Below are 14,137 nucleotides of genomic sequence, written 5' to 3'. Positions count from 1 at the left end.
CAGGCACGGTGGTGTGTGCCTGTAGTCCCAGCTACCCGGGAGGCTGAGGCAGGAGGATCACCTGCCTCAGGAGTTTGAGGTTGCTGTGAGCTAGGCTGACACCACAGCCCTCTAGCCCAGGGCAAGAGAATGAGACTCTGTCTCAAATAAAAAAAAAAAAAAAAAAAAATCCTAATTCCACACATTCTCAACTGAAAAAGCCCTAACCTATTGCTGAAAGTCTCTGAAATCCAAAAAATGCCTAGGAAAATATCTTTACAAAATAGGTAAACTTCATTAATGTGGTTTGGAAAATGGATAGCTTTCCTCTTATATAAAATAAGATATACTAATCTTCACTTCAAATAACAAAATCAGTAAGCCTCTCCCCATCTTCCTTGCAGGCACCTCAGTTACTGAGACACTAGCGCCCTGTGATGGTCAGTGCTCCTGGGCCTGTTTTCTTAAAAGATGGAATGGCTGCACTGGAGCTGTCCTTTTTGATTATTTTCACCAATAGATTCTCCTTAATACCCTACATGGATATGAAAGTACAAAATTCCTTGGTAATTCCTAATTTATCTTAAAAATTTACAGGAATTTAAAAGTTCTACTTCATCATGTATCTGTATTTTTTTTTTTTTTTTTTTGAGACAGAGTCTCACTTTTGTTGCCCAGGCTAGAGTGAGTGCCGTGGCGTCAGCCTAGCTCACAGCAACCTCAAACTCCTGGGCTCGAGTGATCCTCCTGCCTCAGCCTCCCAAGTAGCTGGGACTACAGGCACGCACCACCATGCCCGGCTAATTTTTTTGTATATATACTTTTAGTTGGTCAATTAATTTCTTTCTGTTTTTAGTAGAGACGGGGTCTCGCTCAGGCTGGTTTCGAACTCCTGACCTCGAGCAATCCGCCCGCCTCAGCCTCCCAGAGTGCTAGGATTACAGGCGTGAGCCACCGCGCCCGGCTCATGTATCTGTATTTTAAGATATAAACACACACCACCCCCCCCCCCCCGATTCTGAGTATAACTGGTGGTCCTGGAAGCAGGGCCACGTTTCCCATGACAGAGTACTCTCCCTGCACACTGCCGCTGCTCCCCTGCTCCAGTGTGAGTGCTCCAGGGCAGGGCTCCCCACAGGAGAACTGTGGCACACACCAGGGGCCTCTGTTAAAAGGCTACTGTTAGACAAGATTCCAACCACTCAGCAGAAGGCAGGGGCAGCACCCAGGCCTCCAGCCAGGAGCAGGCTACTTATCAGAGGTATACTCTTTGCAGCCAGGGACCCTCTCGGGTTCACCACGGAGCCCCAATACCAGCAGTGTGCTGCCCAGGACCCAGTTCAAGAAGGCCATCAAATTCAGAAGCAAGGAAAAACACTGGTACAATCCTCAGACCTTATTCCAATTTCCCGGTTTTACAGGCATTCATTCGTATAAGTGTGTGCAGTTCTATGCAATTTTATCACGTATGGATTCGTGTAACCACCGCCACAATCAAGATGCAGAAAAATTTCATTATCACAAAGGTCCCTGTGCCGCCCCTTGGTGGTCACACCCTTCCCCACCCAAACCCTAACCACTTACCCACTAAGGGACATGTGGGTTGTTTCCAATTTAGTGCTATTACAAGCTGCTAAGTACATTCATGTATATATTTTTATATGGACAGAAGGTTGCCTTTCTCTGGGATAAATGCCCAGGAGTGCAACTGCTGGGTCATGTAAGATAAGTGTATGTTGAGTTTTTTAAGAAACTGCCAAACTATTTTCTACAGTGGCTACACCATTTGATATTCCTACCAGCCATGTATGAGATCCAGTTTCTCTGCATTCTTAGAATATTATGGCCTCTACATTTTAGCTGTTCTAGTAGATGTCTAGTGGTACCCCATCACCACTATTTTATTTTGCATTTTCCTAATGACTAATGATTTTTTTCATATGCTCATGTGCTCATATCTACCATCTGTGTTCATATATTTTGTCCATTTCCTAACTGGAGTGTTTTTTACTGTTAAGTTTTGTGGGGTTTTTGCCCAGAGAATGTCAACCACAGAACACTGTTAAATTTTGAGAGTTCTATATATATTCCAGATTTAAGTTCTTTGTCAGATACATGGTTTACATTTTCTCCCAGTCTGTATTTCTTTTTTCTTTCTTTTTTTTTTTTGAGACAGGGTCTCACTCTGTTGTATGGGCTAGATTGCAGTAGTGTCATCAAGCTCACTGCAGCCTTAAACTCCTGGGTTCAAGCAATTGTACTGCCTCAGCCTCTCAAGTAGCTAGGACTACAGGTGCACACCACCATGCCCAGCTAGTTTTTTCTATTTTTTTTTTTTTTTTGATAAGGTCTTGCTTTATTGCTCAGGTTGATCTCAAACTCCTGGCCTCAAATGATCCTCCCACCTCAGCCTCCCAATGTGCTAGGATTACAGGTCTGAGCCACTGCACAGGGCCTCATCTTTTCATTCTCTTAACAGGATCTCTTGCAGAGCAAAAAATTTTAATCTTATTAAGTGAAATTCATTAATTTTAAAAATTTCATGGTTTGTGCTTTTGATATCATTTCTAAGAATCCCTCATCTAGCCTTAGATCCTGAATTTTCTCCAGTTTTTTTTTCTGAAAGCTTTTACATTTGTGATCCATCTTAACTTTTATATAAGGTGTGAGATTTAGGTTGAGATTCCTCTTTTTGGGCTGTGAATCTCCTATCTTTCTTTCATTAAACTATTCTGCACCTTTCTCAAAAATCAGTTTGCCATACTTTTATGACTCTATTTCTGGATTCTATTCCACTGACTTATGTGTCTATCCCTCTGCCAACATCACACAGTCTTGATTAAGTTACACAGGAAATCTTAATATCAGGTACAGTGATTCCTCTATTTTTCCTTTTCAAAATAATTTTAGCCATTTTGTAGTTCCTTTGCCTTTCCACATAAATTTTAAAATAAGCTTGTTTATATCTACAAAAATTTTCCTTAACCTTTGATAGAAATTATGTTTAATCTATAGAACAATTTGGGGAGAACTGACATCTTCACTATGCTGAGTCTTCCAATCCATGAACACGGCAGTCTCTCCATTTATTTAGATCAGCCTTTTATCATCCTTTTGGTGCTTTCAACATACAGGTTCTATACATATTTTGTTAGATTTGTCCCAAAATGTTTCATTTTCTTAGACCAATTATAAACACTGTGTTTTTAATCTTGTTTCCATGTGTTCATTGGTAATATACAGAAATATAATTGGTTTTTCTTGGGGGAGACAATTATTTTTGTATGCTGATCTCACATACAGCAACTTGGCTTAACTCGCTTATTAAGTTCTAGGGAGGTTTGGGGGCAGATTCCTTGGGATTTTCTACATAGACTATCATGTCATCTGCAAATAGGGACAGTTTTGTTTTGTTTTGTTTTTTGAGGCACAGTCTCGCTTTGTTGCCCAGGCTAGAGTGAGTGCTGTGGCGTCAGCCTAGCTCACAGCAACCTCAAACTCCTGGGCTCAAGCGATCCTTCTGCCTCAGCCTCCCGAGTAGCTGGGACTACAGGCATGCACCACCATGCCTGGCTAATTTTTTCTATATATATTAGTTGGCCAATTAATTTCTTTCTATTTATAGTAGAGATGGGGTCTCATTCTTGCTCAGGCTGGTTTCGAACTCCTGACCTCGAGCAATCCGCCTGCCTCAGCCTCCCAGAGTGCTAGGATTACAGGCGTGAGCCACTGTGCCCAGCCAATAGGGACAGTTTTATTTCTTTCTTTCCAATCTGTATGCCTTTTATTGACTCTGTGTGCTGGCTAAAATTTAGTACCCCAATATATTTTTTAAAATTCACATGTTGAATTTAAAAACCTACAGAGAAATTCCAAGAGAAGCACAAAGAACTTTTTCCTGAATCAAGATGCAAATTGCTAACAAAATGCCTCATTACCCAAGTATTGTTTATGTGCATTTTATACAATGACACAGAACAGCCATCAAAATCACAAAACTAACAGTGATGCTTACTGATCCAGACCCCATTCGAGTTTCACCAACTGTCCCAATAATGTCCTTAAAATATCCAAAAAAGAATCCAATCTATAATAGCACGTTGTATTTAGATGTCATATTTCTTTAGTCCCCTGCAATCCAGAACCATTCCTCAGTCTTTCCTAGTCTTTTTTAACCTTTTGGGATTTTGAAAATAAAGTTTTGAAACATTTAAAAAAAAAACAAAAAATCTTTTGAAGATGATATGTCAGTTGTTGTACAGTGTCTCTCCATGTGAGTTGCCTGATATTTCTCCACAAATGAGTTTAGTGTATGCATTTTTCATAGGTTCATCAAGAGTGATGCTCTGTGCTCCTTGCACCTTATCAGGTGGTTCAGGATTTTCATGTGATGTGTTCCATTATTGGTCACTTGTTTAAGGATAGTGTAAGCCAGACTTCTCCACTGTATAATGTTCCCCTCTTTGTATTTAATAAATATTTTTAAAGAGATACTTTAAGACTACATAAATACCTTGTTCCTCATCAAATTTTCACTCACCAAGTTTAGCATCCATTTTAACATTTATTAGTTGGCAACCTATACAAAGGTAGAACCTTCCCTATTGCCTATTTATTCATTCATTTCTTTATGTCAATATAGGTTTATGGATTCCTATTTTATTCAATAGGTTATAATCATTATTTATTTTGATGCTCAAATTAGCCCAGATTCGGGCCAGCAGGCTCAAGCTGGCTTTTGTGTCCTTCTTACATGCCTTCAACATTTTTTGAGCATGTTCTTATGTTCTGGCACGACAAGACATTCCATGCTATTCTTATATTTTCCCTGTCCTAGCCCTGGATGCAGCCATTTCTTCAAGGAGCCCTATTTTCCTCTTAGTGGAGAATAAAATTTGGCTATCAAAAGCCAAGCATGCCCAATGATAATACAGTGTCACTACTCCCAAAACTCAGTGGACAGAGCTAGGGAATATATGTATGTATTCATACACTTACATCCATATCTATCTGTATATCCAAATTCACTGAAAACCACGCATCTACACACTGATACACTAATGCTAATCTAACACTACAGGGCTCACACTGGTTTTTCCCCCACTCTTCACACACAGGCCCCCCCTTCAAGGACGTCACCAACCCTACTTACATGCCTTCCACATGTGGGCTCCTAACATCATGGACTTTTAGACTGAATTATTCAGGCAGAGGAAAGGGGAAGCTTAATGATATCTTTAATACTTCCTTTTTTTTTTTTTTTTTGAGACAGAGTCTCACTTTGTTGCCCAGGCTAGAGTGAGTGCTGTAGTGTCAGCCTAGCTCACAGCAACCTCAACCTCCTGGGCTCAAGCAATCCTTCTGCCTTAGCCTCCCGAGTAGCTGGGACTACAGGCATGTGCCACTATGCCTGGCTAATTTTTTGTCCATATATTTTTAGTTGGTCAATTAATTTCTTTCTATTTTTAGTAGAGACAGGGTCTCACTCTTGCTCAGGCTGGTCTCAAACTCCTGACCTCAAGCGATCCGCCCCCCTCCATCCTCCCAGAGTGCTATGATTACAGGCATGAGCCACCATGCCCGGCCTAATACTTCCTTTATTAACCTATTATTCAGAGATTACAAAAATTATGCACAATGTTTTTTAATATCAGTCCAAAAAAAGGGCTGTACCTGTTAAGGAATCAACTGTGTAAGAAGAAAGGTGAATGGGAGAAGGAGGAGAAAGGGACAAACGGTGGCAGGAAATGAAGCATACAAGAAATATTTCAAAATCATCTGATGAAGCCCTCTATAATTCACTCACAAATATTCTCTACAAAGTCTCTGATAATGAGAAAACCATCTACAATAATGAGCGTACTAGTTCAGAGGGTTAGTTTGTATGTTTAAACAGCTCTTGGGAGTAAGAAAGATCAGCTTATGAAATTCACAAATGTTATTATTCACTCGTGAACACTCTAGTTCTGCTTTGGGTTTAACACAGGATAATGAATTCCTTTTTCCACATAAAAGGACAAGTATCTAAAGTCAGCTATCAATCTGACAGATCAAACAGAGCTATCTGCTCTGTTTAGGTTTTTTCTTTTCCTATCTAATCAATTCTAGCTTCTTTACTAAGAGTTCTAGTTCTTATTTCTTGGAAATACTCCAGTGCATCAATAACCTGTAGAAATAAATTATTAAAAGCACAAATCCAAAGACCAAAGCCCTAACAGTTAATGAGAAAACCTTTAAGTAAAAAAACTGTCAAGAATAGATTTTGAGAATGTAAAGTACTAAACTGACAATTGGTCTTTATTTTCAAACTTTAGAAGGGATATCAGCAAATATTTACTTAATATTATAGTTACACATAAAATTTATAATAAATCTATACTTATTCTGATAACTATTATAAAACAGTTTTTATTTAAATCTTCTTACTAAGAAGGGTAACAACTACTTTCTTATAATGTATAAATGTTTTTTAATATCTGAAGGTCTACTGTCTTATAATTCTGAGACTACCAAAGTGTTTCTTAATTTTTTGATCTGTCTACACATTTTCAGGGATTTATCTGTGAAGAAAATCATAGCACGTGTAATTGTGGTGGTTTTGAAACATACTCATAATTCTTTGATACTTCTTCCAACAATCAATATAATATTAATCCTCTCCCTTTCAACATACAAGGTCTTAGTGACTCAGTCCTAACAAACAGAATGTGCTGGAAGTTATGTGCAAGTTCTGAGCCTACATCACAAAAGGCAATAAAGGCAGGTATGATAGCTCACACCTGTAATCCCAGCACTTTGGGAGGCCAAAGTGGGAGGATCACTTGAGGCCAGGAATTCAAAAGTCTGGGCAATAAAGCCATACCTCATCTCCAAAAAATTTCAAAAATTAGCTAGGCATGGTAATGTGTGCCTGTAGTCTCAGCTACTCAGGAAGCTGAGGCAGGAGGATCCCTTGAGTCCAGGAGTTTAAGGCTGCAGCAAGCTATGCTGCTCCAGCCTGGGGAACAGAATGAGACCCTGTCTCATAAGAAAAAAAAAAGGGCAATACAGCTTATGCCTGGCTTTTTAAGAATGCTCACCCTTAAAACTTAGCTGACATGTTGTGTTGAACTCCAGGTCACATGGAGATGCCATGTGTAAGTGTTCCAGCTGACAGCCCTAGTTGAGGTCATAAAAGTCAACAACAGATGAAGAAGTCTTCCAGGTGACTCCAGCCCCAGCTGAACAACCAACTGAACAAAAGACCTTGAGCAAAAATCACCTATCTGAGCCCAGTCACCCCCCAGATTTGTCAACATAACAAACAATTGTTATTGTTTTAAGCCACTGTTTGGCTTAGTTTGTTATATAGCAACAGATAAAATGACAGGTTCTTTTCTTTCCAATTCTTACGCCTTTTATTTCTTATTCCTGCTTACTATACTGGCCAGGATCAAAAACATAATATTAAGTAGAAGTGGTAACAGTGGGTATCCTTTTATCATGTCATCATTAAGAGTGATGTTGTAGGCCTGGTGCGGTGGCTCATGCCTGTAATCCTAGCACTCTGGGAGGCCGAGGCGGGCGGATTGCTCAAGGTCAGGAGTTCGAAACCAGTCTGAGCAAGAGTGAGACCCCGTCTCTACTATAAATAGAAATAAATTAATTGGCCAACTGATATATATAGAAAAAATTAGCCAGGCATGGTGGTGCATGCCTGTAGTCCCAGCTACTTGGGAGGCTGAGGCAGGAGGATCGCTTGAGCCCAGGAGTTTGAGGTTGCTGTGAGCTAGGCTGACACCATGGCACTCACTCTAGCCTGGGCAACAAAGCGAGACTCTGTCTCAAAAAGAGTGATGTTGTTGAAGTTCTATCTAGTTTGCTACATGTAGTTTTTATTAATCACCAGCACTATGAATTATATTTATGAGATTTTCTATGAAGCGACACTTACATTCTTAAAATAAAGTTAATATGAACATAACATATTATCTTTTTTATATATTGCTGTATTCAGTTTGCTAAACTTTTGTTAGGATTTTTACAGCTATATTCACAAGGAAGATAGGCTTAGAACTTTCATTTCCGTTAATGAATGGTTTGGCTAGCAAAGTTCTATAATGGCCTCATAGAAAGAAATGGGAGTATTCTCTTTTTTCCTATTATCTTGGAGAGTTTGCTTCATTATAAAATACACCTGCAAAACCAACTAGCCCAATTAATTTCTTTAACCGTAACAGGACTTTTCAGACTCTGTACTGCTGCATGAGTCAGTTTTGGTAAACTATGTTTTTCTTTTCTTTTTCTTTATTTTATTTTAGCGTATTATGGGGGTACAAGTGTTAAGGTTACATATATTGCCCATGCCCCCCTCCCTCCTCGAGTCAGAGCCTCAAGCGTGACCATCCCCCAAACGCTGCACATCTCACTCACTATGTTTGTATATACCCGTCCCCTTCTACCCCCTCCCACCTGCCCGACACCCAATTAAACTATGTTTTTCTAGGAATCTGTTCCATTTCTCCTAAATGATCCCATTTATTATCACAAAATCATTCACAGTATTCAATTCACTTAATTCCTTTTACATCTGTGTTTATGTTCCCCTTTTTCTCTTAATATTGTTTATACGTATCCTCTCTCTGTTTGATTGTTCTTGCTCACTCTTGCCAGAGTTTAGTAGTCTTATGAAGGAACTAACATTTGGTTTTGCTGGTTCTTTGTATTATAACTTTTATTCCTATTTCTGTTCTTTGTTTTAAATTATTCCCTTACTGCTTTGTGCTTATTCTGTTATTTTTTACTCTAAATTAGGTTAGACAGCATAACATTTGTTTTTAATATAAACATTTATAGCAATATGTTTTTTGGGCAGTACTGTTTTTGCTGCTTTATGCAAGTTTTGGTAAGTAGTTAAGTTTAAGTTTTCATTGTGACTTTGTCTTGACCTCCGTATTATTTAGAAATGTTAAAATTTCCAAATTTATGGAATTTTTTTTTTTGAGACAGAGTCTCACTCTGTTGCCTGGGCTAGAGTGCCATGGCGTCAGCCTAGCTCACAGCAACCTCAAACTCCTGGGCTCAAACAATCCTGCTTCAGCCTCTCAAATAGCTGAGACTATAGGCATGTGTCACCATGCCCGGGTAATTTCTTTTTATTTATAGTAGAGATGGGGTCTTGCTCTTGCTCAGGCCAGTCTAGAACTCCTGAGCCCAAGCAATCCTCCCGCCTCGGCCTTCCAGAGTGCTAGGATTACAGGCGTGAGCCACCGCACCCAGCCTGGAATTTTTATCTTCTTCTTAATAATTGATAATTTGCATTAAGATCAGAGAATATGGCCTATAATATAGCAATTCTTAAATTTCAAGATTTACTTTATAGCCTAGTTGATGGTCCTTTTTTTTTTTCTTTTTACATAAGTCCTCATAAGTCCTATAAGAACATGCATTTTCTAATTGTTGGATATAGGATTCTCTATATTTTTCGTATTAACAGTGTTGTACAAATTTTTTTTTTCTTTTAAAGAGACAGGTTTTCACTCTGTCACCCAGACTGGAGTGCAACGGCACAATCATTGCTCACTGTAGCCTAAAGTCCTGGGCTCAAACCATCCTCCCACCTTAGCATCACAGGTAGCTAAGACTGTGAGTACACGCCACCATGCACCACGCCCAGATAATTTTTAAATTTTTCTGTAAAGACACTATGTTGCCCAGACTGGTCTCGAACTGCTAGCTAGCCTCAAGGGATCCTCTTGCCTCAGTCTTCAAAAGTTCTGGGATTATAGACATTAGCCATCATGCCTGGCCTGATTTACTTCTTTACAAATACTGTCTTCCTTCTTAAGAAGCCCATGAACATGGACTTGTCAATTTCTCCCCATAATTCTATTCATTTTTACTTAATACATGTTGAGGCTACTTTATTAGCTGCATACAAATCTCAAGGCTAACATCAACATTTAATTTAAAGTAGCTATGCCATTTGCTGAGATCATTAAGGGGGAGGCAGGAAGCCTAGAAGTTTTTCTTACTTCTTCCATACCCAGTAACTCATTAAAAAAAGATTATTTATTGAGAATCTTCTTGTTTTGTAACAGCAACAAACTATGGACTATATAACCTGACATACTACTGGAACCATAAGTCTGTGTTAATTTCCTTCAAAATCTGGCTGTTTCACAAGGATGAACTTTGAGAATATTATGTCAAGGGACATAAGCCAATCACAAAAAGACAAAACTGCATGATTCCATTATATATTTGGTATCTAAAAATAATCAAACTCTTAGAAAGTAGAATGGCAGTTGCCAGAGGATGGGGGTTCAGGGGAGAAGAAAATGCTGGAGAGTTGTTATTCAAGGTGTATAGTGATTCAAGATGGGAAAATTCTAGAAATCTATTGTATAACAATGCATACACAGTTAATAATACAGTAATGTACACCTACAATGTCTAGAAGGGTAAATCTGTGTTATGTATTTTTTACCACCCTCTGCCAACACAGAAATTGACTGTCCAGTGAAAAGAGATGACAGTTCACTAAACTACTGCTGGCACTTCCTTTTAGAATAGTAAACAGATTTCTACCTGTATATCAAATAGTAAGGAATATTTCAAAATTTGGCAATAATCTCTAATAACATAAACACATTCCCAAGGTGACCATTAAAACCTACTTCTCTCTTTTCAAACAACCAAGTTCTAGCCCATCTCTTTTATGCTGTCTCATAGCTAACTGAGGCAACTCTGAGTTGTGCCAATTATAGGATAATTGTGGATTTCTTCAAATTCTTTCTATTTCAGAATTGGCCTTTTCCTTTAAGTTTCCCATATTCAGACTTCCAAATGTAGTTTCCATATGTCAGTCTGAGTACTGGTGCCAAAGTGGGTTTAAAAGAATCATGTAAGAAGACTATTTAAAAATACAGATTTCTAGACCTGCTAAATCCAAACTTAAAAAGAAAGATCCGGGACTGAATTTTTTTAAAAATTATTTTTCCATTCCCTTTTATCTCACAGGCTACCATTCATTCTATCAAAGGCCATCCCTGACTCCTTATGCAGAGCTAAGTGCCTCTTGTCAGCTCCACCAATACACTGTCATATCCAGCAGTATCTATAATTACATATTTATCTCCTCAACTATACTGTAAATTGTCAGAGGACAATGAGCGTACACTCATCATTGTAGTCTCACCACACAGCATAGCATCAGACATACAGCTGGTTTCCTGAACAAACAACTGTAAAGTATCTATTATGTACAGAAACACAAATTTAAATGATATGACTGTAAAGTATCTATTATGTACAGAAACACAAATTTAAATGATATGATGACTACCAGTCAGAAAAGGTGTATCAGTATCATCCCAAGAGCTTTTAAAAAACACATTCTTGGGCCCATCTGGACTTAGTGAAAATGAACCACCATCTACTGCCTATTTCCATGAACTCCTCTATTCGATGAGAATACCACTCATGGGAAAGTGGTTGTTGAGTTGATATTTGTAGAAGGGGACTTTGATTGAAATGGGTCAAAATGAGGGAAGGAGAAGAATATTTCAAAAAGGGAATGACATATTTGAAGACACTGAGGTGTTGAAAAACAGTCAATAAAATTCCAAGTGATTCAGTTTTCCTGAAATGAATAATTTATGGGAAAATGGCTAGAAAAAATTTAGAGGTGTGTTCCCAAAAGGTCTAGTATGATAATGCTAAAAAAGTTTAATTTTTTCATAAACAGTTATAGAGCACTATTGGAGGAAAGAGAGGAAAACAGACTTATGTAAAGATTATATTATATAAAAGAGTACTCTCGGCACAGTGGCTCACGCCTATAATCCTAGCACTCTGGGAGGCTGAGGCGGGAGCTCAGGAGTTCGAGACCAGCCTGAGCAAGAGTGAGACCCCATCTCTACTAAATATAGAAAGAAATTAATTAGCCAACTAAAACTACATAGAAAAAATTAGCCTGGCATGATGGCACATGCCTGTAGTCCCAGCTACTCGGGAGACTGAGGCAAAAGGATGGCTTGAGCCCAGGAGTTTGAGGTTGCTGTGAGCTAGGCTGACACCACAGTACTCTAGCCAGGGAAACATAGTGAGACTCTGCCTCAAAAAAAAAAAAAAGTCCAGTGGCAGTGGTGCTTCCCTGAATCTCGAAATGCTGGCTAAAAGATCACTGAAATTGGATGGTCTGGTAGAAGAAAATTCATTTGATTCTTAAAAAATCACAAGGAAACAAAGTATTATACCTTACTCTCCAACAACTGGAACTTGTCAAATGAGCCCATTTGCTTCTCCCAGAAGTTCTGAAGAACAAGAGCACAGAAATGGACCATCAAATGGAAAGAGAAAAAAATGTAATCCTCTCAGTTTAACTGAAAGAAAGGAATCTTCAATGGAAGACAATGATGAATTCATGATGTTGCTATCTAAAGTTGAGAAATCATCAGAAGAAATCATGGAGATAATGCAAAATTTAATTAGTATACAGGCTTTGGAGAGCAGTAGAGTGCTTGAAAATCTCATTGGTATCTCCGGTACATCATGTTTCTTAAAAAGAGAAATGCAGAAAACCAAAGAACTGATGACAAAAGTAATAAAACAAAAACTATTTGAAAAGAAGAGTTCAGGACTTCTTCACAAAGAATGTCATCCTGACAGCTATGAATTCCTTAAATCCCTTTTAAACTGAGGCATTTAGAATGCACTCACTATGAGCAGCAGCCTCTGCATCTGCCTGATCATATTTAAAGGAAGAGAGAAATATTTGTAATTAATCTGCCCAGTAAATACCAGCTCATAGCACTAGGCAGGTGCGTGTCTAGATAAAATTTCTTGCAGCTAATTTAAACTATCTACACACACCAGTAGATAATCTCAATGTAAATAATACATTTCTTCTTGACCCGTATTTTGTATCACATACATTTCTGTATACTTTTATCATTTGTGGATAGACTTAATAAAGCACATATGAAAATGGAAAAAAAAAAACCCTCATGTTAACAGTGTTAACACTACAGAATTATTCTCTCTAGATCAGTGATCCTCAGGCAGTGATTTGGAGGGGATAAAGGAGCACTTCAGTGTTAGAGCTACTGCCCACACCCCCATTTCCTGAACATATCTGCCACAACCACTGGTGTGATGAGCCCCAAGTGTCAGAGGAAGTCTTTCATATCCTCAAGGTACAACTGAAGAAAACCACTCTTCTAGCTACTTATCTTTACAAACACTTCTAACTGGTAAGGAAAAAAGTATTTAAGAGAAACATAATATTTAATAGTAATTTATAATAAACATGAAATATTTTAAGAGACTGTTTCTCATTTGTTTTGCCCAAAATCAGCCAATACATTCATTCATCATGGAAATGTACTTTGTCGACAAAGAAAAACACTCTATTCATATAAGAATAAAAATATGGGTTTTTTTCTCTAGTAACTGACAGATTTTCAGTGGTATACGCAAACCCTAAACACCTATAATCACGGACTACAATGTATTATATATAAAGGTATACAGTGTGAAGCCTTGAAGGGAGTGAAATTATTCAACCTATACAAGAGGATGTTGGCATGCTGGCACCATACCCTACGGGGTGGAAGGGAAGCAAAAACTTGAATGCAATCAATTTGATACTGTTTAAGTTCCTACTAACAAGTAACTCTAAAGAGAAAACCTATATTTAGCCCACTAAAATCAAACAAGGGGAAGCATGAAGTAGGAAGGCAGGCAATTTCATATGAATGAGCCATACCAATCAGAAGAAAAAGTAAAATCACCTTATGATAAACACATTTATAAACCCTAGTATATGATTGTTTACAAAACTTTATGGGGGGGGGTGTGTACATCATAATCTAAATGTCCAACTACAAGGGAACTGTTATGTAAAAGAATAATATATATCCATCCTCATTAGCATAGTGGTTAGTAATATATCCAAAAAAGAAAAAAGAGGCTGGACGTAGTGGCGCCTGCCCATAATCCCAGCACTTTGGGAGACTGAGGCAGTAGGACCACTTGAGACCAAGAGTTTGAGACTAGCCTGGGCAACATGGTAAGACCCCATTTCTACAAAGAAATTTTTAAAAAGCTGGGCATAGTGGTGTATGCCTGTAGTCCTAGCTACTTGGGAGGCTGAGGCAGGAGGATCACTTCAGCT

General features: G+C 38.4%; 1 protein-coding gene and 1 pseudogene across 3 annotated transcripts in view; one reads left to right on the top strand and one right to left on the bottom strand.

The window, feature by feature from the left end:
- PTPN2 (protein tyrosine phosphatase non-receptor type 2) overlaps window positions 1-14,137 on the bottom strand; it is an 85,611-nt gene that overhangs the window by 51,716 nt on the left and 19,758 nt on the right. The gene's annotated exons all lie outside the window — the stretch shown is intronic.
- Window positions 12,101-12,661, top strand: LOC142861586 (centromere protein R pseudogene; annotated as a pseudogene).

The sequence above is a fragment of the Microcebus murinus genome, chromosome 17, assembly GCF_040939455.1.
Source record: "Microcebus murinus isolate Inina chromosome 17, M.murinus_Inina_mat1.0, whole genome shotgun sequence".
NCBI classification, from domain to species: domain Eukaryota; kingdom Metazoa; phylum Chordata; class Mammalia; order Primates; family Cheirogaleidae; genus Microcebus; species Microcebus murinus.
Note: the sequence above shows the minus strand (reverse complement) of the source record. Positions and strands in the feature narration are given on the sequence as shown.